Raw genomic sequence first — 7,751 nt, forward strand, 5'->3', positions numbered from 1 at the left:
CAAGTTTAGATGACTCAAACTGGCGTTCAACGTCAGCTCTCTACCCAATTCTGGAGTTCAGCGCCAGAAATGGATCAAAAACCAGAGTTGAACGCCAGAAATGGATCCAAACCTGGCGTTCAACTCCACAAATGGCCTCTGCACATGGAAAGTTAAAGCTCAGCCCAAGTACACACCAAGTGGGCCCCGGAAGTGGATTTATGCATCAATTACTTATTTCTGTAAACCCTAGTGACTAGTTTATTATAAATAGGACCTTTTACAATTGTATTAGACAATCTTTGGACGCCTGGTTCTTAGATCAGAGGGGCTGGCCATTCGGCCACGCATGGACCTTTCACTTATATAATTTTTAACGGTAGAGTTTCTACACTCCATAGATTAAGGTGTGGAGCTCTGCTGTTCCTCAAAGATTAATGCAAAGTACTACTGTTTTCTATTCGATTCATCTTATTTCGCTTCTAAGATATTCATTCGTACCTCAACCTGAATGTGATGAACGTGACAATCATCATCATTCCCTATGAACGCGTGCCTGACAACCACCTCCGTTCCACATTAGATTGAATGAGTATCTCTTAGATCTCTTAATCAGAATCTTCGTGGCGTAAGCTAGAATGATGGCGGTATTCAAGAGAATCCGGAAAGTCTAAACCTTGTCTGTGGTATTCCGAGTAGGATTCAATGATTGAATGACTGTGACGAGCTTCAAACTCGCGAGTGCTGGGCGTTAGTGACAAACGCAAAAGGAGGGTGAATCCTATTCCAGCATGATCGAGAACCGACAGATGATTAGCTGTGCTGTGACAGAGCATGTGAGCATATTTTCACTAAGAGGAGGGGATGTAGCCACTGACAACGGTGATGCCCTTGCATAAAGCCATCCATGGAAAGGGGTAAGACTGATTGGATGAAGATAGCAGGAAAGCAGAGGTTCAGAGGAACGAAAGCATCTCTATTCGCTTATCTGAAATTCTCACCAATGAATTACATAAGTATTTCTATCCCTATTCTATTAATTATTATTCGAAAACACCATTATCAATTTATATCTGCCTAACTGAGATTTGCAAGGTGACCATAGCTTGCTTCATACCAACAATCTCCGTGGGATTCGACCCTTACTCACGTAAGGTATTACTTGGACGACCCAGTGCACTTGCTGGTTAGTTACACGGAGTTGTGAACCATGGTCTTGGCATCATGTTTTTGGCGCCATTTCCAGGGAAAGAAAGAGCAATGAATTTTACATAATTAAAGTGTAATCACGATTCCGCGTACCAATTACCAGTAGTAGCATTCGGATGGCCCATATGGGTGCAGCCTTGTCCCGAACTATCCAGCGTTCTCCCGTTCATGTAACTAAAGAGTTCTTGGAGGATGCAAAGTCAGAGTTTGATAGGATCAAAGGTCTGAAGGACGAGCTGGATGCCAGAGTTATTAAGTTGGAATTGGATTTGGAGAAGGAAAAGTCTTGTGCTACCCGAGCTGAGGCGGCTGCGAATTTGGCCGAGGAGATGGCCAGGAAGTCGAAGGAGAGTTATACTCTAACCTATGGTGAGCTATTGGAGACCAGGGAGAGGCTGGAGTCTGCTTATGCTGACTATGCTGAGCTCCAGGGTCATCTTATGGGCAGTGTGACTGATGCGTATGAAAACCTAAAAGCTCAGGTCCAAGTTCTTGCTCCCGAGCTCGACCTGAGTCTTTTTAGTTTGGATAATATTATTGAAGATGGAAAAATTGTTCCTGCCCCGGATGAGGATGAAGGAGAGGATCCTCCCCCTGTGCCACCAGTTAAAGCCTCTGCAGCCACGACTTCTTCAAATCCTTCTGCCGAAGTCGACCATTCCCAACCCGATCCGGATTGTGAGATACTCAATCGTGAGGATGGGACCGTGGATGCGACTCCTTTGAAGACTATTCCTCCTTCTACAACTCAGGGTGTTGCTGCTGAAGAGAACTTGAACCCTTGATGATTTTTCTGTGATGTATTTTTTGTATAGCCCGATCTGTGGGCTTTTTTAAACTCTGTGTTCTTGTAATTGAGGCCTGGTGTGGCCTTGACATTTCAGTTGCTTTTCTTAGCAACTTTCTTTAGGAAAAAACAAATGCTTTTGAACTCCTAAGGTCGACCTTTGGGTGGCCTTCTGAGTTTTTATTGTAGTAGCTTTTTGGTATGTTTGTTTGCAACCTTTGATGCTTCCAGGAATCTTTAGAGTGTTAGACTTTGCTGTCTGACCTCTTTGATTGCCTTTGTGTTTGTTTGTTTCCTGCTTTAGTCGGAATGACATTTGGGGCTAGCTTTGTTCGATGACTTGCTAATGTTCTTATGGAACTTTTTTAGTCTGAACAATTTTGGTGGCTTTTTGTGAGGTCGTGGCTTTTTAGGTTAAGCTGTGTCCTTTCTAGCACACGCCTTTCGTTAGTCTGACTTCTCGTGTCGATCCGATCTGTAGCTGTTGGTCGACTTCACTTGTCGACTCTTCTTGAGTTATTTTTAGTAATCCATTTTACTTAGGGCTAGCCAGGCCTCTTTATATGGATTACTTTTTATAACTTCGTCGCTTTGATTGGTCCGGTCCGACTTTTTTTTGGTCGGTCCTTTCTAAGTTATTTCTTGTAATCCATTTTTACTCAGACCTCGTCAGGCCTCTTTCTATGGATTACTTTTTATAACTTTTGTTGCTTTTATGTCGATTGGTCTGACTTCTTCATGTCGGTCCATCCTAAGTTATTTTTAGCAATCCATTTTTACTCAGACCTTGTCAGGCCTCTTTCTATGGATTACTTTTTATAACTTTTGTCGCTTTTATGTCGATTGGTCCGACTTCTTCATGTCGATCCATCCTAAGTTATTTTTAGCAATCCATTTTTACTCAAACATTGTCAGACCTCTTTCTATGGATTACTTTTTATAACTTTTGTAGCTTTCGCATTAATCTATTTTTATCGCTTTTTCATCTTGCCAATTTTGTCGAAGTCGGGCGGCGAGTTTGGTTCTCGCTTTGCCAATCTTTGTAGAATTTTGGACGATGAATTCGATTTCATGTGGTCGGGCAATGAGTTTGATTTTCACCTTGCCGACCTGTAGCTTTGTAATCGGGCGATGGATTTTTACGTTCAGATTAATGCATCTTTGTAGAGAAACTTTGTAGAAAATCTGAAAAGTTTTATTCCAATAGAAAGTAGATGATGAGCGGATAATTTATACGCTTTTTGACATTGTTTTTAGTATGTTTTTAGTAGGATCTAGTTACTTTTAGGGATGTTTTTAATAGATTTTGTGTTAAATTCACATTTCTGGACTTTACTATGAGTTTGTGTGTTTTTCTGTGATTTCAGGTATTCTCTGGCTGAAATTGAGGGACTTGAGCAGAAATCAGATTCAGAGGTTGAAAAAGGACTGCTGATGCTGTTGGATTCTGACCTCTCTGCACTCAAAGTAGATTTTCTGGAGCTACAGAACTCGAAATGGCGCGCTTCTAATTGCGTTGGAAAGTAGACATCCAGGGCTTTCCAGCAATATATAATAGTCCATACTTTGGCCAAGAATAGACGACGTAAACTGGCGTTCAACGCCAGCCTTCTGCCCAAATCTGGCGTCCAGCGCCAGAAAAGGATCCAAAACCAGAGTTGAACGCCCAAACTAGCACAAAAACTGGCGTTCAACTCCACAATTGGCCTCTGCACGTGCAACACTTAAGCTCAGCCCAAACACACACCAAGTGGGCCCCGGAAGTGGATTTATACATCAAATACTTACTCATGTAAACCCTAGTAGCTAGTTTATTATAAATAGGACCTCTTACTAGTGTATTAGGCATCTTTGGACGTCTGGTTCTTAGATCAGGGGGGCTGGCCACACGGCCATGCCTGGACCTTCACTTATGTATTTTCATACGGTAGAGTTTCTACACTCCATAGATTAAGGTGTGGAGCTCTGCTGTTCCTCAAAGATTAATGCAAAGTACTACCGTTTTCTATTCAATTCTTCTTATTTCGCTTCTAAGATATCCATTCGCACCCAAGAACGTGATGAAGGTGATGATTATGTGTGACGCTCATCATCCTTCTCCCTTATGAACGCGTGCCTGACAAACACTTCTGTTCTACATGAAATAAGCTAGAATGAATATCTCTTAGATCTCCTAACCAGAATCTTCGTGGCGTAAGCTAGAATGATGGCGGCATTCAAGAGAATTCGGAAAGTCTAAACCTTGTCTGTGGTATTCCGAGTAGGATTCAATGATTGAATGACTGTGACGAGCTCCGAACTCGCGATTGCAGGGCGTTAGTGACAGACGCAAAAGGATAGTAAATCCTATTCCGGCATGATCGAGAACCGACAGATGAATAGCCGTGCCGTGACAGGGTGCGTGAGCATATTATTCACTGAAAGGATAAGATGAAGCCATTGACAAGGGTGATGCCTCCAAACGATTAGCCGTGCCGTGACAGGGCATTGGATCATTTTCCCGTGAGATGACCGAAAGTAGCCATTGACAGTGGTGATGTATCACATAAAGCCAGCCATGGAAAGGAGTAAGACTGATTGGATGAAGATAGCAGGAAAGCAGAGGTTCAGAGGAACGAAAAGCATCTCCATTCGCTTATCCGAAATTCCTATCAATGAATTACATAAGTATCTCTATCCCTATTTTATTAATTAATATTCGAAAACATCTTCATCACTTTATATCTGCCTGACTGAGATTTACAAGGTGACCATAGCTTGCTTCATACCAACAATCTCCGTGGGATTCGACCCTTACTCACGTAAGGTATTACTTGGACGACCCAGTGCACTTGCTGGTTAGTTGTATCGAAGTTGTGATAATTATGAATTAAGATCAGAGCACCAAGCTTTGGAGCCATTACCAGGATTTGTTCGAGCCTGGAGATCACAATTTCGTGCACCAAGTTTTTGGCGCCGTTGCCAGGGACTTAATTGTTCCTGTTTGGCGCTAAGAATCGTCTGAGATCCCAATCCCGGCAACAACACCAAGTTTTTGGCGCCGTTGCCGGGGATTGTTCGAGTATGGACAACTGACGGTTCATCCTGTTGCTCAGATTAGGTAATTTTCTTTTTGTTTTCTTTTCAAAAAAATTTTTCAAAAATATTTCTAAAATTTTCTCATCTGTTTTCGAAAAAAATAAAAATGTTTTCAAAAAAAAAAATTTTTTATTCAGAATTTTTAAGAATGAATTCCAGTGTTTCATGAAGCATGTGAAGCATGGCTGGCTGTAAAGTCATGTCTAATTCTTTTGGATAGAGCATGTTAGGCTTGTCATGTCTAAATTATACTCATATTTTGATTAAAGCTTGGCTGGCTATTAAGCCATGCCTGACCCTTTGATTGGAGCTTTAAAACTAACATGGCAAGATTCCTGGAATTCATATTAAAAATTTTGGAATCCTTATTTTTCTTTTTCAAAATAATTTTTCGAAAAATATAAAATAAAAATCCAAAAAAATTTAGAAAATCACAAAAATAAAAAATATTTCATGTTTCTTGTTTGAGTCTTGAGTCATATCATAAGTTTGGTGTCAATTGCATGTGCATCTTACATTTTTCGAAAATTTCATGCATTCATGGTGTTCTTCATGATCTTCAAGTTGTTCTTGGTAAGTCTTCTTGTTTGATCTTGATGATTTTTTTGTTTTGTGTCTTTTCATGTTTATCATATGCATTCTTGAATTCTTAGTGCCTAAGCATTAAAGAATTCTAAGTTTGGTGTCTTGCATGTTTTCTTTGCATTAAAAATTTTTCAAAATTGTGTCTATGATGTTCATCTTGACATTCATAGTGTTCTTGGTGTTCATCTTGACATTCATAGCATTCTTGCATACATCACATGTTTTGATCTAAAAATTTCATGCATTGCATAATTTTCATGTTTTTCATAAAAATTTTAAAAATCAAAAAATATCTTTCCTTTTTTTTTCTCTCATCAAATTCGAAAATTTGGATTGACTTTTTCAAAAATTTTTAAAATCAAGTTGTTTCTTATGAGTCAAATCAAATTTTCAATTTGAAAATCTTATCTTTTTCAAAATCTTTTTCAAAAATCAAATCTTTTTCAAAATTCTTAGTTATTTTCGAAAATTCCAAAAATATTTTTCAAAAATCTTTTTCTTATTCTTTTTTCAAATTTTCGAAAATAACAAACAATTAATGTTTTGATTCAAAAAAATTTCAAGTTTGTTACTTGCTTGTTAAGAAAGATTCAAACTTTAAGTTCTAGAATCATATCTTGTGATTTCTTATGAATCAAGTCATTAATTGAGATTTTAAAAATCAAATCTTTTTCAAAACTAATTTCAATCTTATCTTTTTCAAAAATATCTTTTCAAAATATTTTTTCTAACTTCCTAACTTCTTATCTTTTCAAAATTGGTTTTCAAAATTTGTTTCAACTAACTAACTAACTTTTTGTTTGTTTCTTAACTTTTTCAAAACTACCTAACTAACACTCTCTCTCTAATTTTCGAAAATATCTTCCCTCTTTTTCAAAAATTTCTTTTTTATTAACTAATTATTTTTATTTTTTATTTAAAAAAAAAATTTTCGAAAAAAAAATTACTAACCTTTTTCAAAAACTATTTTCAAAAATCACTAACTCTTTTTCAAAAATTGTTTTCGAAAATTCACTTCCCCCTCTCATCTTCTTCTATTTGTTTATTGATATACTAACATCTTTCCTTCAACTCTCCAAAAATCCGAACCCCCTCTCTCTCTGAGTTCAGATTTTCTTCCCTTCTTTTCTTCTACTAACACAAGGATCCCTATACCGTGGTGTAAAGGATCCATATTATTATTACTATTTTTTCTGTGCCATCTTCTTTGTCATATGAGCAGGAGCAAGGACAAAAACATTCTTGTTTAAGCAGATCCAGAACCTGAAAGGACTCTGAAGAAAAAATTAAGAGAAGCTAAAATACAACAATCCAGAGATAACCTTTCAGAAATTTTTGAACAGGAAAAGGAGATGGCAGCCGAAAATAATAATAATATAAGGGAGATGCTTGGTGACTTCACTGCACCTAATTCCAATTTACATGGAAGAAGCATCTCCATTCCTGCCATTGGAGCAAACAACTTTGAGCTGAAACCTCAATTAGTTTCTCTGATGCAGCAAAACTGCAAGTTTCATGGACTTCCATCTGAAGATCCCTTTCAGTTCTTAACTGAATTCTTGCAGATATGTGATACTGTTAAGACTAATGGAGTAGATCCTGAAGTCTACAGGCTCATGCTTTTCCCTTTTGCTGTAAGAGACAGAGCTAAATTATGGTTGGATTCTCAACCCAAAGACAGCCTGAACTCTTGGGATAAGCTGGTCACGGCTTTCTTAGCCAAGTACTTTCCTCCTCAAAAGCTGAGCAAGCTTAGAGCTGATGTTCAAACCTTCAGACAGAAAGAAGGTGAATCCCTCTATGAAGCTTGGGAAAGATACAAACAGTTGACCAAAAAGTGTCCTTCTGACATGCTCTCAGAATGGACCATCCTGGATATATTCTATGATGGTTTATCTGAGCTATCAAAGATGTCACTGGACACTTCTGCAGGTGGATCCATTCACCTAAAGAAAACGCCTGCAGAAGCTCAAGAACTCATTGACATGGTTACTAATAACCAGTTCATGTACACTTCTGAAAGGAATCCTGTGAGTAATGGGACGCCTATGAAGAAGGGAGTTCTTGAAGTTGATACTCTGAATGCCATATTGGCTCAGAACAAAATATTGAC

At 38.3% G+C, this 7,751-nt stretch overlaps 1 non-coding gene across 1 annotated transcript; it reads right to left on the minus strand.

The window, feature by feature from the left end:
* Nucleotides 1–7,386: 7,386 nt before the first annotated feature.
* LOC148544411 (small nucleolar RNA R71) lies at nt 7,387–7,490 on the minus strand. Its single transcript, XR_015901064.1, has one exon. It is a non-coding gene; the product is annotated as a small nucleolar RNA R71 (small nucleolar RNA).
* Between the last annotated feature and the right edge of the window lie 261 nt (nt 7,491–7,751).

The sequence above is a fragment of the Arachis ipaensis genome, chromosome B9 (genome assembly GCF_059453495.1).
Source record: "Arachis ipaensis isolate K30076 ecotype BB chromosome B9, ASM5945349v1, whole genome shotgun sequence".
Classification (NCBI taxonomy): Eukaryota; Viridiplantae; Streptophyta; class Magnoliopsida; order Fabales; family Fabaceae; genus Arachis; species Arachis ipaensis.